Source organism: Rousettus aegyptiacus, unplaced genomic scaffold (assembly GCF_014176215.1).
Source record: "Rousettus aegyptiacus isolate mRouAeg1 unplaced genomic scaffold, mRouAeg1.p scaffold_m13_p_2, whole genome shotgun sequence".
NCBI lineage: Eukaryota > Metazoa > Chordata > Mammalia > Chiroptera > Pteropodidae > Rousettus > Rousettus aegyptiacus.
Window position 1 is genome coordinate 83186268 of NW_023416295.1, and position 17884 is coordinate 83204151.

Sequence of the window (17884 nt, forward strand, 5' to 3'; positions counted from 1 at the left end):
CTGCGCAGCCGCCAAGTTCGGTTGCTATGCCGTGGCCTGGGGGACGGGGTGTGCTTGAGGGAGGAGAACGAGACCGAGGAGGAGGAGAAGGAGGCAGGGGCTTGAGCGCCTCCTGCGCTCTCACACACAAACGCTGCCCAGGATTACCCGCCCGCTCACGCCGCGCTGCGCGCTTTTCCGCTCCTCGCGCCCCCTCCACTTTGTCCTCTCAGGACTCCTGGGTCCCCAGGGGCTGAATTCAGGGCCTGAGCCTGGGAAGGGATAGGCTTGGCCTTGGCTGTGCAGTCGAAGTCTGGGGGCCAGACTCCCTCACCAGGGCTCGCCTCCCCCACAGCACTTTTAGGGGGTGTGGATTATCTCATCCCCGCAGGGAGGTGGGAGCGCGCGCCCGCCGCTGTCTCCCTCCGGTCTCCCGGCGGCGCTGGTCCACGGCAGCCCCGCAGTATGAGGTGGTGCTGGCGGCTCCCGGCCGTGGCGTGGCCGTTGCAGCGGCGGCTCCTGGGGGGGCGGGGGGCGCGCCCAGGCCTCGAGGCTTTTCTTCCCAAGCCGAGAGGACGCGGCTGTGATACGAAGGTAAGAGGTTCTAGGGTCCCTGCTGGCCTCTCGGCCCTGCACGTTGTTACCTGGGATGTGCGTGGCTCGCGGGAGGCGAGCCAGGTAGGGCAAGCCGGAGGTACAAGGCCGATTTAAAAGGAAGGAAAAAAATGATGTTCCCCGACCCCCACCCCCTTCTTCCCAGGACCTCTGCTCTCGCAGCTCCTGGGGATTATAGTTAGAATTTCTGTTTAGGGTGAGCGGAAGGGCTGGAATAGGTGCGGAGCTGGAATGTTCCGAGGTACCTAAACCCCAGGTAAGGTTTTAGAATCATCTGAGTTTTCCACTGCTGCTAGGATTCCTGTTTTCTTTTTTATTTTTTAAATTGGCTTATACGAGCGCTTCCTGCATATTGCATGGGCAGACTGTTTCCTACCATTGACGTTTTAAGCCTCTTATGATTCTACCGGTATATATTTGTATTTAAGAATCTGTAGTTGGGCCAAATAAAAAAAAGAAAAAAGTTGAGACGTATCTAAATAGGCGTACTGATGCATTTCCCACGGTTTATTTAAAATGGAGCGGTTTACAGCTGCACAGACATATGTTTACATGTTTCTGAGAAACTTAGAATGGGAGGCTTTATGTCTGAGGTTGCATTATATGGTGACACCACAATGTACCAGGATGATTTGTAGGATTTTCAAGCGCTTGCTCTAGGAGAGCCTGTGTACATGCAATATGCCAGTGCTTTTCGAATCAAGAAATTGGAGTTAATACTGGTTTATGTGACCAGATCTTGGGCCCAATTGAAACAATACAGAAAACCGGTGTATCTGACTTAGAAAGACAATTTGAGTAGAAAGGAGGGTTGTAAAACAGTGAAAGGCAGGACATTTTTTTAATCCTGATTTTTGAACTTTAGCATGCCAGAGAAAAATAATAATAATTATTATTTTTTCAAGGGAGGAGATGATCTTAAAATGATTATTCAGGGCCCAAAATATGTTTGATGAAATAGGGCTAATATGTCAGTTAAATCTTGAATTCGATGACTATAAATTCAACCTATAGATGTTTTTTAAAGACTTTTTGTAAGCAAAAGTTTATTGTATAGAACTTCTTTACAGACTCGTAATACAAGAGCGCAATCATTTTGTGGACCCCACCATTTTTTGTCAGAACAAATTTATGCTCCAATTAACATGCTCTTCATTCCCCCCTCCCCCCCATGGCACATATCTTCGTTACCATTTTGTATAGAAACGTGCATGGTCCCATAATATGATCTGGAGTGGTTTATAAGAAGAGAAACATGGTATTTTTTGTACAGGGGACTATTTATGATTAGATAGTCTGTTTTAAACATTTGACAAGAGGTTTGAAAATGCAAGGAATTGTAACTATTTTGTAGTTTTTAATTAATATTAATCGAGTAGGTTAATGTTTATTAAGTTGGAAAATCATAGGTTCCTCAAAAGCAGTAATGAATGAGGATATGACTTTCTTAGTGACTGTTTTCTAACCTGCTGAGCTTCTGGGTTGTATTTATTGAATTGTTTCGAACTTGGGGTTTTTTCCTTATGTTCTAATTGAATATCTTTAAAAATGTCCCTAATAACTTTGTTTCTTTAAATTTGTGACACCCAATTTCTAATTTAGGCTAGGCGTAAAAGCAGCATTGATTGAACACACTTGCTAAAAATACTTTCTGGGTCAGATGTACTCAGAACGCGGCCTCAGGAAAATTCATTTGAACTATTCTACTGTAACCAATGTACACTTCATTATAATTGAAGGACTTTAAAAAACTATAGACTCTCACCAATTATATTAGATTTCATAAATTCAGGTATAGAAACTTAACTTTTTTTTTAATGTATAAAGTACTTTATGTGGGATAGTAATAAACTAAAATTTTTTAACTTATGTGACTCATAGATGATTATTAAACTCCATGATTTGTATGCTCAAAATATTTTAGTTTTGTCTATTATACGTAATTAATTTGAGTTGTAAAAGAAAGTGCAATGTGCAGTGTTATCCATTTAGTATTTATTTGTGACTTATTCTAAACTCTGTAAGGGTGATCATGTTTTTTAGTAAATTACCTTTAAGCAACAAAGTAAGAGACTACCAATTTCAAGGAGACACTGTTACTGACAGGATTTTTGTTTTTTCCCCTCTGAGAGTTAATATGGTCACTTTTAAGTAACAAGAAAACTTTTAAAAATATGTAAAAATATTGTTTGGTTGATGTTGAATGACAAATTTTTAAAAGTTCCACTTTAATTCTTTATGTTAGGTATTAAGAATGTAAAATAGGTAACCTCTCTAGAAATAGCAAGTTTATGTGACTATGAATTGTTGCTTCTTAATAAAATTTAGTATTGGCAGAAATTCACTAGTTACAAACTGAATTGAATGTTGTTGTTTTCATGGATAGTAACATGCATTTTATGAAGTTTTTTATATGCTATAGTACAAATTTGTTAAATTGTCAGTTCACTAGATTAAGCTGTGTGAAGCCTTGACGGTTGATTTAGCATTCTGGAAATCCTTTTTATTGTTTCCCAGGACAATACTGTAGGAGAAAGGTGTTATTTCTTCACTTACTATTCAATTATGAGTACAGATGGTGAGAAGTAATATAATGTAGAAGTACTATGGAATCTTTATTGGTGTAGAAGTATAGTATTAGGAAGAGTGTAATAGATTTCTTTTCCTTTGCATGATCAGTCAGTATAGTCATATTTATGAAAAAGAAAACATCAGAGGCATTTACCCCCACATCTATTCTTCATTTCATAATTTTTAAGTAGAAACACTGAGAGGTGCAAATATTTGAAGAAATTGGCAGGAACAGTGAAAATTAAGTTCTGTGGATTATCTCGAGGGGAAGATATTAATTTGAGTGATTTATTGTATTTGTATCTTTTAATAAGGTGGTTAGAGGAGTAGAAAGAAAGACAGATCCAGAAGGAAGTGTTTATTGTCTGTTATGTGCCAGAGAGTGTACAGGGGCTTTGCATGTTCTCCCATATAATCATCAAGTACACTTCATGAAGTAGATATTATTAATCTCTTACTTTCCCCTCACCTCCTAATAAAGGGGGAAGGAGAAGTTAACTTGTTTAGGATCGCACTTCCAGCTAGTAGAATCCAAACTAAGTCTGTCAGATGTCAGACTCTGTCCAATTAAACTTTCTGCAATGCTGGAAATACAGCATGTCCTCTCTTTAAAGTCATTGATAAGTTCTGCAGCTTTAAGGAAAATGGTGTATAATGAAACCATTTTTACCAAAGGCCAATGATATACACAAAAGTTTAAGTTTCTACAGCATCTCATCAACAAAACAAAATTGAACCAAATGATGTTATTTAAGGACCTGCTGTACTCTTTTTCTGCATTGTCAGTTATGGTAGCCATTAACCATATATGGCATAGAGCACTCTAAAATGTGACCAAAGGCCAATGATATAAACAGAAGTTAAGTTTCTACAGCATCTCATCAACAAAACAAGATTGAACCAAATGATGTTATTTAAGGACCTGCTGTACTCTTTCCGCATTGTTAGATATGGTAGCCATTAACCATATATGGCATAGAGCACTCTAAAATGTGACTATCATGCCCGAGAAACTGAATTAAAATTTTATTTAATTTTAACCAGTTTAAATTTAAATAACCAGATGTTTCTAGTAGCTACAGCTTTAGATCTTGCTGCCTAGAAAAATCTGAGTTTTAATATTGAACTTTTCATTAGCTTATATATATTAAGCATTAAGCAAAGTATTTCATTCTTGAGCCTCACTTTAATTCATTTTGAAAAGGAAGTTGTTACTAAAAGATGATCTTTAAGTGTCTCTTCTTGCTCTAAAGTTCTATGATTCTTATTAAAATGTACAGTGGCATTTAATATTCATAAGCATTATATCTGAAAGTCCCTCCTCCCCAATATGCTCATGCCTTATATAAAGATTTTTGTTTGTCAGTTTCTTTTTTTTAATAAGTTTGTGTAAAGCACACCTAAAGGATAATGGATTATATTCCCCCCTATTGTTTGGTGAAAACTTGTCACCAAGGGCAGTACCTTGGGACAAAGTTTGCATCTTTAAAGACCATATTTCAGCATTTCTACCTTCCCATTTAAGAATATATTACAACTCTCTGTAGCTTATCAAATTAATTCCAGACTTATCTGTTTGGTCTTGAAGGTTTTCCACCAACTTCATCTTGTCTCCAGTCCATGTGCCTCCTCTTTTAAGTCTTCCTCAAAATTTACCTTTTTCTTCAAGAATGCTGCTTAATCCAACCATCATGACCAGATTTTGAATCCTGGTAATAAGTACCCTGGGATTAATTAATATGTGATTCTTTAGATGTAGTTAGTTGAGTGCATCCTTAAGTTTTTGTTACCTACTCTGTATCTTTAATGGAAATGTAGAAAAATAAAATGAAAATGGGGATTATTGCTTCATGAGTCCATTACTAGTCCATTATTCAGCAATTCTGCTTTAAAAAGTTGATGATTTTTAGAAAATAATAACATTCACCCTTAATCACCACTCTAATAGATATTATTATTTCCTTCCAGGTTTTTCTCCATATTTTTAAAAATAAAGTTGTATGGTAGAGATACAATTTGAGTTTAATATACTGGAAACATTGTGTAGTAGAGGCAGTGTAATGTAGGGAATCAGATCTGGGTTGGAATCTGGTCTCAAAAACCTTGGGCAAATTACCCTCTGAGCCTACTTTGTCTGTGAAATTAGGATAATAATTGGCTTTGAATTGTCGTGAGGATTAGGGTAATATATGTAAAGCATCTAGCACTACTCTTTAAATAGAAGATATGATCAATAAATGGTAGCTGATATTTTCTCCATTCTTGCACTATCACCATCATGAATGTAATTTAAACAGTTTCTTAGACATTCAGATGACTTATCAATTTAGTCATTTACCTTGTGTTAAGCATTTTGGCTGTTTCTAAACTTTCCAGTGTTATAATGTTCAGTGAATGTTTGTGCTTATAGCTTGTTTGTTTGTTTCCTCTACCTGAAATCCTGGTACTGGGATAACAGTCCAGTAAAATGAATATTTCTATGCCAAAATCTGTTCTTGTTTTGGAAAAATGCTGATTTGGTTGTAAAATAGTATCTCATTGTTTAATATATTTTGAAGAAATTGGTTTATTGGGGGAACTATGTAGTAAACATTCAAATGTGTGTTAATTAAACAAACATTTTAATGTTTATTGTAGGGATTAATGGTGTACAGGTAGATAAGATGATTCTTGCCCTTGAGTTCAAATTGTAGGGTGGCAATACATGTCAACAAGCAATTTAGAGCGACAAATGAGAAGTGACATTTGAGTAGTGTCTTGGAGGATGAGTTGGAATTGATCTGGGTAGAGAGAATATGTACAAGTCAGAAGTACGAAAAAATGCATAGTGTGTTTGGAGAAATGCAAGTTTCTCGTGTATGTCTGTCTCGGTCTATAGTTTGGGTGTTGGTGTCTGATTTTATGTGTGAATCTGTGTGCCTGTACCTGTGAATTGACTGTGGTAAGAGATACAACATGAGGGTCCTTGTTTGGGCTACGAGTGGGATCATGTTAAGACCTTTAGAGTAAGCTTCTCAATTGGTGTGCCATGAATGGTTTACCAGTGTGCTGGAGAGTAAAATACCCATCAGCCTATGGGATGGGTTATATTGGAGCCCCCAGGATGGTTCCTTTTGACCTTGAATAGTCCCTTTGGCTTGTCCCAGTGTACTAAAAATGTATTATTTTCTTTGGTGCCAAGTTGGGAAAAGGATTGGGGAAAGCACTGTTTTAGAGGCTTTAAGTATTGGAAAGTTAATGGTACCTACTCATCCTTGCCACCCCCACTGTGTAATCAGAAATAAAACCAATATCAAATCCTAAAATAAGCATAAAAGTTAAGCTAAAACTCCCTCTTCCCTCCCCCTCTCCCTAGTAATATCTACTTCATTGTTTTATGTGTGTATGTGAAATATCTTTTTGGTGCTCCTGCATTGCTAGTGCCTTACATCCATGTTTAGTCTGCCTCTTGGAAAATCAGCATTTCCTCTGGGGAGCAATTATAAATGTTTAAATAAGGGAATGATAAGAGTAGATGTACATTTTGAAAGGTAACTCCTTTTTAGATAACGATGCAAGGATATAGGGATAGTGCAAAGATGAGCATAAAAATACAGCAGAGGAATCAGTTAGGAAGCTCTTACAGTGGTCCAGATGAAAGTTTAGAGCCAGAAATGGAGAAATGGGGAAATAAAGATGAGAATGTGGGACCAGAACTGAAAACTGATTAGGTTTCGCTAGAACTGAGAGTCCATTGGATATAGGGGAAAGAGGGAAAGGGTTGACGATGATGCTAAGATTTTTTTCTTTAGGCAGCTGGAAAGGGAAAGCCAAATTTTTATTGTGTACCTTTGGTAAGGCAGGCATTTTGCTAGGCACCAAGGTCGTCATAAATTCTCATTGAATTTTTAAAATTAATTTATTTTGATGTAATTTCAAACTTACAGAAGAGTTGCAAGAACAGCACAAAGAGCCCCCAAAGTTCCCTTCAACCAATTTCTTTTTTCTTGACTATTGCAACTGAAAAAATTTTTGTAGACTTTACTTTTTTGAAGCACTTTAGGTTTACAGCAAATTTGAGAAGGTACAAAATTTCTCTTAAATACCATCCCCGCAACATGAACTTCAACAAATTTTTAACATTGTACTCCATATATACTAATTATACACAAGATGAGGGTGCAAATTCTTGTGCTTGACTTAATCTTGATGTTATCTTTGACCCTTTCCCTCATTCTGCTATATCTTATTGGATTCTCAGATTTAAGTGAAACTACTTAATTGTTTTCTTTCTGGTCTCTCATTTTCATTCCTACTTCTAGCCATTTCAGAAGATTGTACTGTTTCTAATTTCATTAGACTTTTTCTGACCATTTGAGAGTAAGTTGTAGACACAGTTCCTGTCCCTTCTAAATAATTCAGTGTTTATTTACCAAAACGTGGATAGTCTTTTACATAACCACCAAATCATGAAATCAGCATTGATATAACACTACCTTCAGATCCCAGGTGCCATTTAGATTTTTCCAACTGTCCCATTAGTGTCTTACTTTTTTGGTCGAGAATCCAGTCCAAGATCATATATTTCATTTAGTTGTCTCCTTAGCCTCCTTCAGTTTGGAACAGTTCCTACTATATCTGTCTTTTATAAACTTGATTTTTTTCTATTCTGTAAGATGTCCCTTCTGTCCATCCAGTGGTTGCTTACGTGCAAACGGAATGCATTATTGGCAGAAATGTCAGAAATGATGTGATATTCTTAGTGTTTTACTAGGAAGTGTACAGTCTCACCACTGGTGATATATAACCTAGAATACCTTGTTAAGTTTATGTTTACTGTAAAGTTGTCATTTTCTTTTTGTAAATGGTAACTCTTGTGGGAAGATCTCCAATACCGTGTCAATGTTCTGTTCATCATCAAACCTCTGACCACCAGCTTTTGCATCACTGATGACTCCTACCTGAATCAACCACTAATGTGAAGGTCACCATCTGCTTTTATTTGTTAATTTTTCTACTGAAAACAGATGTTTCCCTTTTCTGCGATATTATTTATTGATTTGTTTGTTTATTTATTTCGGTATGTACTCAGAGATTTTTGTTCCGATTCAGAGGCGTTTATTAGTTTTCATTTTTAAATTTTATTTTGATGCTCAAATTGTCCTACATTTGGCTAGTGAAAACCCCTTCGAGATGGCTCCTGTCTTTTTTTTTTTAAATTAATTATTTATTTAAATTGAAGAAATTATTTTAATTTTTTTTCTTTCCCCATCTACCTACCCCCTTCCCCCTTCCCCCTTGCCCTCTAGTAACCACTAGTCTATTGTCCATGTCCATGAGTCTCTGTTTGTTTGTCCTGTTCATTTGTTGCTTCTAGGTTTATATCCCATCCTGTGTCTTTTTGACATGTCCCCATCTTTTGAGTATTTCCTTAACTTCTGGCACAAGAAGATGTTCCAGACTTATTTTATTTTCCTGTCCCAACTCTGGAATCATGCATTTTTCCAAGGAATCCTGACTTCTTTTAGTGGAGGTGGTATTTAGATAGGAAGATTTGGATGTTTAATGTGCTCATTTCTGCTGGCGTATCATCACTTCTAGGGAAGACAGGAAATTATATATATATGTAAACATCTGAATTTCTTCCCATATCTAACTATTTGCGTGTGTCCATGTATATATGTATGTGTATATATGTATGTTTTAAAAATTCACACTAATAGATCCAATTCTAGTCCAACAACTCAAGGTTCTTTGTAGTCTTCTCCCTCTCTATGTTTATAAATTCCTTCTTCAGCAGTGAGAAATTGGCCCCCATTATCCCCAGTATATTTACTTATTTGCTCAGTCCTCTTGTATGTGTCAAGTCTCCCAACCCCAGGCTAGTTATCCCTTGCCTGCCACCTCAGACCCATGGGATTCTCAGGGCATGCTGTCAAGTCCATGCCAAGAAGAGAATGGAACTCTAATCTTTTTATTTTCCTTGTTTAATCTGAACAAAATGTGTTAGAAACATGTTATCTCCAATTTTAAAGGAGAACAAAGCTGAAATTCAGGAAAGTGTGTAGCTTTGGGCATGTTACCATATAAATAGAAGGGCAAATATTTTGAATTCAGATTTGCATGATGCATGAATCATCTTTTTTCTCTTATACTGCATAGCCTCTGACTACCTGAAAATAGTTTGGAATTCAAACTGGCAGGATTTAAGGTTGCATAGGTAGTAGTTGAAGCAATGAGTGGGACAGTTACAGCTTATGAAGTATGTGTCAAGTTAGGAAGAGGGTCACTGACACAGCCCCCAACTGTCATTGCTTAAAGATTAAGGGCTCTCAAGTGAAGAAGACTGAATGGTGGTGAGAGAGGAGAGAGTCCAGTTGTGTGGTAGAAGGTGATGAAGGAAGGAGTTTCAAGAAGGTGTCAGATGCTGCTGAGAGAAGGAGATAACAAGAATGCTTTGAATTTGACTATTGGAAAGTTATTAATGACCTAAGCTAGTTGGTTTTGAAGTGTATTCAGGCAGGCATGTGTTAGTATACAGCTAGAATATGTACAGATAAGTCATACATAATTAATAAGTACACAGTACATTACCAGAACACTCGGGCTTCTCAAGTATCAAATGAGATACTGATTAAAATGATCAATTCTCCAAGTTTCACCTCAGACCTTAGATTCATAAAAGGGTAGGTGAGGAATGGAGAGGTGGTTGCCTAGGAAATCTGCTTAAATGCTGTTATGGTTATTCTGAGGTATACTAAAGTTTGAGATTCATTGCCTTAGAAGAGTTACAAAGAGAGGTGTAATAAGAAACTAAATTGAGGAAACTAGACATACATTGAATATAGACTAGACAACTCTTAAGAAATTTGGTCATAAGGGAAGAAGGAAGATCTCTTGGCTCATAGAGGAATAGGGTGACAGAATCAAGAAAAATATATTTTTTAAAAAAGTTTCATATACCTCAGTATTTTGAAAAATTAAGAGAAATAAACTATAGTAGTTATTTGAAAGATGAGTAAGTGAAACCATGTACCAACACCTACTATCAAAGAAATGCCATGATGGACTTTGGTAGGTAACTAGGTTAGCTCTTGGACCCATTTCAAAGGATTACCATCTTATGGTGAGTCTTTAGAATAATTCAGGGGTCAGTGTTAATCTTATTTTTTTATTAATTAAATTTATATCTTTCCTTTTTGTTAAATAATTTTTAATTAAGAGCTTTTCTCATTTTTATAAAGACTTGAATTTTAATTGTATTTTTGTATATAGACAAGTCACCGACAGTATAATGAAAAATTATATCCAGAATTGGAGGCGATGTCAAATGGAAAGTATTTAAACAATTCAGAGTCAATTTAATTATTCTTTGAGCACCAGCTAAGTGCCAAGCACTGTGCTTTGCAGTGAGGTTGGAGAATGGATGAGACATGATTTTTATCCTCAAGGAGATTATACTTCTTTTTTTGAGGAACTTATGATCTAGTATACAGATGGGAATGTATACAGATAAGGCATAGTTAACTATGTGTTAGTATACAGGTAGAATATGTACAGGTAAGCCATCTATAATTAATACGTTCACAGTATATTACCAGAACACTCAGGCTTCTCAAATATTTTAAAAATAAATTTTATTTCCTTTTTAACTGGTAGTATGGCTACTTGGTTCAAATTTTAAAATAATATACAAAAGTACACATTGAGAAATCTCATTACTACTCTGTCTATTTCTCCTCCCTTTTCTCTATAGGTAACCACTTTTTTTTTTGGTATATTTTACCAGTATTTATGCAAATAGAAACAAAATACATATTACTATTTTTTCCCCTATCTTTTATATAGAAGGCATTATTTGTTTTATATAATAATTTTTTCATTTAAAATATACCTTGGAGACCCTTTTGACTTTAGTGTATCAAGAGCTCTCTTTCTTTCTCTTCCTTCCTTGTCTCCCTCCCTCCTCTCCCTCTCTCCCTCTCTCCCTCTTTCTCTCTCTTTCTCTCTCTCTCTCTCTTTTTCTCTCTCTTTCTCTTTCTTTTAAATATAGCAACATATTCTATTGTGTGGATATACTGTTAGCCTAAACTAATTCTTATTATTTAAGCCTTTACTCCAGTTTTTTAGGCCATTTTACTTGGGCAACTCATTTACTTTCACTTCTTCTGTATGAATTAGTGCTCTCATGAGGCTTTTTGCTCTAATGACCTGCCTTACCTTCTTCATCTTAAGTCCTCTTATGCCTAGTTGGATAAGCCTTTCAGACTTTGTAGCCAAGCAAAATACTTTCTAATTTCAGTAGCTTAAATAGAAAATGGAAGAATGAGAGAAAGATGAAACTAATTTTTGTTGAACTCTACTGGATGTTTTAAAGTGTGATATCTCATTTAATTCTAGCAACCCTGTTGAGTAAATAGCATTATTCCCTTTGGATAGATGAAGAAGTTGAGGCTTAAAAAGATGAGTTGTCCAGACTTTCACAGTTAGAAAATGGTAGATAAGGTTTTGAAAGTAGGTTAATTTGAGTCCAGAAAATATCTTTTCTGCTGCTGTCCTGTTTTTTGTCTCCTATTTTTGAATTCCTGAGCTCTAGTCTTATAACGAGCTCTACTATCTGCTATAAGCCTTTCATCAGGAACCATAAGATTAGACATGTTTCCCTATTGTGTTTTTCCTGATTGTTGGGATACTAGCTGCTTATATGACCTCAACAGTAAGGCCCTGCTTGCCTGGATCATTACCTATTACTTGCTACTATAAGCTGTGGATCCCATTTTCTACCTGCCTGTCCAGATTGCCTCTCAGCATCACTGTTAAGTTTCTCTTTCTCCTCTGATTTTTCATATTGTAGTCCTATCACCACTTGAGTTTCAGTTGGCAATATGAAGCTTGGGCAAAACTTCGGAAATTTTGGTGATTTTAAACAAAGCTCATCATGTCTGGACTTTTACAATAGTTTACTAAAGTATATTCTGCCATTGGTCTTGCCTTTTTTAATCTTCCTCTACATTGTAGCCAGACTTGCACATCTAATTACATTACACGCCTGCTTAGAATTTTTGACTTCCTCTCCATCTGTGAGTGAAATGTAATCTAAACTCATGTTCAGCCCCTATCTACCTCTCCAAGCCTCACTCCTGGTAGTCCCTGGTACATGCAATGCCTTGCACATAATATGTGCTAATCAATATTGACTATACTTTGAAAAAAATGAATGAATTTTCCAAGGAGATTAAAATTATTTGGGAAATAACAGTTTTTAAAGTAATGTTGACGTTCTTTTCGTCTGTTTCTTTTTTACGTATTTCTTATCTAGTGGAAATAAAATATTTTTACAGACTCCAAGGATTTCCAGATTGTTTTATTTACATCAGAATTTTAAAAAATGCTACTATACTTGGTTTATTTTTATTTCAAACTTATCGTAACTTTTCCAGCCCAATACATACTGTGATCAGTTGCTTACTACAGAAGCTAGTAGGGAAATAGAGAATCTTCATTGAGAAGGGTTTTGTGATTTAGAAAAGTTTGCCCAGGTGATCCTGATATTGTGACCCATTTTACATCTGGCTGTTTTATGGTTTTTGATCTGTATTAGTATAATTGTTTACAAATGAATTGTATAAGTCAACAGCTTTTTATATGTAATACTGAGATCTCCAAAACCCCGAAAAACAAAAGTTTTTATAAAGTTTCTGAAACTAATAAACTAGAGCTGATAGGAGGCTGTTCAGTCTTTAACTTATTCCACTTACAGTGTACATTCTTAAGGTTCTGTAAAGAAATTTTAATTAGCAGTACTGTTAATACAGAGCGTTACCCTAACCCAATCAAGAATGTTAGTTAATAGAAGGTATTTATGCCATATCCACTCTCCATAATCCAAATATTCTGAAATTCACACTTCTGAAACTGTTTCAGATACAGCATTATTGACTTGAACCAGTTTTCACTACCACCAATTTCCCTAGCAATGGGCATAAATGTTACTTTGTTTTGAATTTCTTTTTAGTGATAATGTAGTTGATTTTTTTCATATTTATTTACCAATTTCATTTCTTATTGCATACCTTCTTCCTATTTTTTGTTCATTTATCTGATAGAGTCTTAATTTTTTTTAAAACCAGTTTATAACATTGTAGATATTAACTGGTTTTCTGTTAGCACAGTAGCATATGTGTGACATAAGCTTTTTGTATCTAGCATATCAATAGGAAATGGTGCAACTTGAAAACTATAGTGTAAGGGAAATGACTATGCCCCTCTGTTCAAAGTCCTTGAATGGCTTCTGTCTTACTTTAGAGTAAAGGCTGCAATTTTTATTGTGGCCAGCAAGACCCTACATTAGCGGTCCCCAAATCTTTTTGGCATCAAGGACCAGTGCTCCTATTAGAATCTCATGCCTAATGATCTGAGGTGGAGCTGAGGCGGCGATGCTAGTGCTGGGGAGCAGCTGCAAATACAGATGAAGCTTCACTTGTTAGCCTACCTCTCACCTCCTGCTGTGTGGGCCAGTTCCTAACAGGTCATGGACTGGTACTGGTCCACAGCCTGAGGGTTGGAGGCCCCTGCTCTCTCTCTGACCTCATCTCTGACCACTCTCCTTGATCACTTTTCTCAAGGTACACTGTCCTCTTTGCTGTTCCTGGAACAGACCAGAAATGTTCCCTAGAACACCTTTCTCCTAAGTGTTCCAAGCAGGTGTCCACATGGCTCACTTCCTCACTTCCTTTCAAGTCTACTCAAAAATAAAGTTCTCAGTAATGCCTTTCCTGAATACCCTATTTAAAATTATATCCTTATTCCCACATTCCTTGCTTGCTACCTTATAATATACTATATATATTTTTTTCTTTCTGCATTAGAATAGAAGCTCCTTAAGGGCACAGGGGCTTTTGTGTTGCTTTGTTTATTGATATATTCATGTTGCTTCTCTCTATTTGGCACATTATGAGACATTCAATAGGTATTCGAACAAGGGAAAGGGTAGGGGAAAGTGAAGGGGAACGTTTATCTAATTGTCTAACATATAGACACTTGATTTGAGGCTCTTTATTTAAGAGATTTTTTTTTACAAATTTTATTGATGAAATAAAAATATAATTGAATATAATTTGTTGTATTTCTGTACTAATGAGAAGAATGGAATGGGATGATGTTTCACTTAAGTGAGGTTCAGAATTAGTATTCTCTTTCATCAGGTGAATTGTGAATGTTCATCTGTAAGAACTATTTTTAACTCGGCTCAAAAAGACAGCAGATTTGGCTTTCAGGCTATTGTTTGCTGACCCCTGGACTATGCCACTGTTGCCCAAATTAGTGCAAACCCCTCTACAGTACAATTTCAAATATCTTTCCTACTTTAAGTGTTGCCGTTCCCCTGAGAATTTTTTTCCATCCTAGATTACTGATATTTCTTGGACATTCTCTGGTTTCTGGGGCTTTTAATAGTCAGTGTTGTTTTAATTATTGTAACTAGAATACTTTAATAAAAACATATATTTGCAAATTTTCCTAAAGTCAGTTTTGTATATTTAGAGAGGTAGTGCTCAATAACGATGATGATAATGGCTAATATGTATTAGATCCTTTTATGTGTCAGGTACTGTGCTAAGAACTTCTTATGTATTCTCATTTAATCCTCATAGCAACTCGTTTATAGATGAGGAAGCTGAGGCACAGAATGGTTTAGTAATTAAAGTCATAAAGGTAGTAGAGGTTGAGCCTTAAGCCAGTCTGATTCCTGAGCTGGCAGTCTTAACTATTAAGTAGTATTACTTCCCATGTATATTAATAATTTGTATTATTATACTTTTGGCCCCTTTGCAGAGCCCCTTCTTGTCTTTTAATCTAACTTTATTTGTGAAAGACTCAATCAGTTTTTTTCAACAGACGTTAAGAACTCATGAAAACATATATGAGGTGATAGGATTGGATGGTATTATGAGTAGATATAGAGCCAGTTTAGACTTTATCTTACATTGAGGTACTTTTTACATCATGCTCTTGACAGCTTTTATTTTATTCTGTTCTATTTTGTTTTAAAAAGTTTTTGGTTTGACTCACTAAATTCATTCCATAGCCAATGAGTCTCAACCTGCAGATTGAAACCATTAAACATTTAGGTGCTATAAACTATTGTGTTCAGTTACAAAGAAACTCTGCTTCTATGACACAGTTGCTTTTAAAGGAAGGATAGTTCTAGAGACTAGCATTCTGTTTTTCTTTTTCATCTAAAAATAACTTTACAGTCATCCCCTAACTATAATAAAACATTTTTTGCTGAAGAAAAAAGGAGCACTAAAGCCCAAAAGATGATACCACATACACTACTACAGGGTTGGCTCTTTTCAGATAGGGGAAGAGAAGAATATTTTCATTGGCTGGTGGTATTTTTTGAAAGATCAACTTTATTGTTAGACTTTCATGTGGAGGAGACTAAAGAATAGGAATTTAGAAAATGGAAAGGGAGAGAAAGAGAGAAAGCACTAGCAGCAGCTGAAGTTGTTTCTACTGCTTAGGTAATGAGCTGCAGCCAGGAGACAGTAGTTCATTGACATACTAAAACAATTTGTTTATATATTTTTTAGTATATTATTTCACTGAATTATTTCAAGTCTCTTTCCTCAACTAGACTGTGAGCACCTTGAGGGCAGAGATCTAGATGTATACATATTTATATCTTTAGCGGCTAAAACTGTATTTAGCCATGAGAAGCTCTTGGCATGTTTATGTGAATTGAATAGGTTATTGAAGGCACAGGACTAGGGCATTCTTTGGGGCCTTATTATGGATCTAGGTATCTTTCTGTATCTCTGTACCTCTCTTTGTCTCGCTCTCTCTCCCCTTTCCTGACTCTCCCATCCCCCTACCTCCATCTCATGTAAATATTCACACATGCACCAGAATTTAAGTAATGTCTAAATAGGATATAATGCTATGTAAAAAATTAAGCAGCAAAGAAAGGAGAAGCCTCAGGTAAGTAAATTTGATGCAAGAAATGGTTCAAATTAGATTCCTCTTTAAATATATACTTTAAAATGATCAAATTTATTTTGACATTGAAATTCGGTATTCTTAACAGGTCAGTAACAGTTGACTAGAATAGAGGATATAAAAAAGACATTTGGAAAATGCTGCCTGTACACCAGTGAATCAATGGTCAGGTCCAGTGCTTTGCATTCATGTCTGTTAATTGATTTGCACATGATTAGAATACTTTTTTGTTGTAGCATATACCATTTCTTAAATGTTTCTTGTATAAGTTATTGCATAGCAACTACTATGTAAATGTGTTTGGTATATTAAATATAGAGGTAAATTTTAAAGCAAAAACATTAGATTTTTTTCCTTTTACAGGGTATCAGTTTTATAGCGGAGTTTTGATAGCACTGTCCTAAGAGAATCTGATTCGTTCAGTTTTGTATTGCTAAGTTCAGTTCAGAAGGACTGAGGGAGGCTTCACTGAATACTGTATATTGTTATAGCAATAAGCTAAGTTATTCAGTCCAGTATCTTACACTACCAGCATTTTAATTTATAGTTACATCCAAAGCATTGTATAATAAGATTATAGCAAAGCAGCAGGTGGTTTGTTTGAAAACATTACATTTCAAATAAGTGTACAGGGTTGTCAGCTATCCAGAAAACTTTTTGGGAATAGTCAATTGATTTAATCATTTTGGATAACAAAGGTTTTATTGTATCTTCTTTTGTTATGTAAACATAATTTCAAAGAAATAGTTACTCTTTACTCCATTTTATTTTGAAAAATTTCAAACTTATGGAAAAGTAGCAAGAATAGTATATTGAACACCCATGTGCCCTTCATATAGATTCACCAGTTGCTAACATTTTGCTGTTGCTTTATCTCTCTCTGTGTATGTATTTTTAAAATTTCTGAAGATTCGAAGATTACTGACATGATCATAATATTTTACCCATAAATACTTCAGCATGCAAACATGCATCTTCTAGGAATGAACATATTTTCCTGTATAAACATGCAATCATAATAACACTCAGGAAATTTAGCATTGACACAGTACTTTAATCTGATATACAGTCCACATTAAAATTTCTCCAAGTGTCCAATCAAATCCTTTATCCCCACTCCCTATTCATGATTGAATCAAGCACTACGCATTACATTTGGTTGTTACGTCTTATTAATCTGTAGCACTTCCCCAGCCTTCTTTTACATATCTTCCTTTTTTCCTCTTCTTCATTCTTATATTTTTGAAGGACCCAGGCCACTTGCTTTGTAGCTCAATTTGGATATGTCTGGTTATTTTAATTTCATTATTTTTCATAATTAGATTCAGGTTAAACATTTGAGACAAGAATATTACATAGGTTTTGTGTTCTTGGTGTATAACATGGTGCTCATGACAGTTTGGGGTGATGTTAAATATAATCATTTGGTTAAGGCAGGATTTGACAGATTTCTCCATTTTAAAGGTATGTTTCCCCCTTTTAATAAGTAATTTGTGGGAAGATACTTTCAGATTATATGTTTATTTCTTCTCCAACAAACTTTCACCCAATGATTTTAGCATTCATTGATAATTCTTGCCTGAATCAGCTATGGTAGTTCTAAAATGGCAGTTTTCTATTTCTGTTATTCTTTCTACATTTATCATGGGACATTCTACAAAAAAGACTTTCTTCTCCCTCATTAAAAAAATATTTAGTATCAGATTAGATCTATGGTTTCTTTTTTTTTTTTATTCAGAGT

At 35.6% G+C, this 17884-nt stretch overlaps 1 protein-coding gene across 3 annotated transcripts in view; it reads left to right on the plus strand.

Moving 5' to 3' along the window:
* The first annotated feature begins 346 nt into the window (after positions 1-346).
* Positions 347-17884, plus strand: part of PTPN4 (protein tyrosine phosphatase non-receptor type 4) — a 175770-nt gene continuing 158232 nt past the window's right edge. For 2 of the 3 annotated variants that reach the window (XM_016127565.2, XM_016127567.2), the window contains exon 1: positions 347-573. The gene's annotated coding sequence lies outside the window, so the exon portion shown is untranslated. Of the gene's footprint in view, positions 851-17884 lie in introns of all 3 variants that reach the window. The other variant, XM_016127566.2, reaches the window with a different exon arrangement.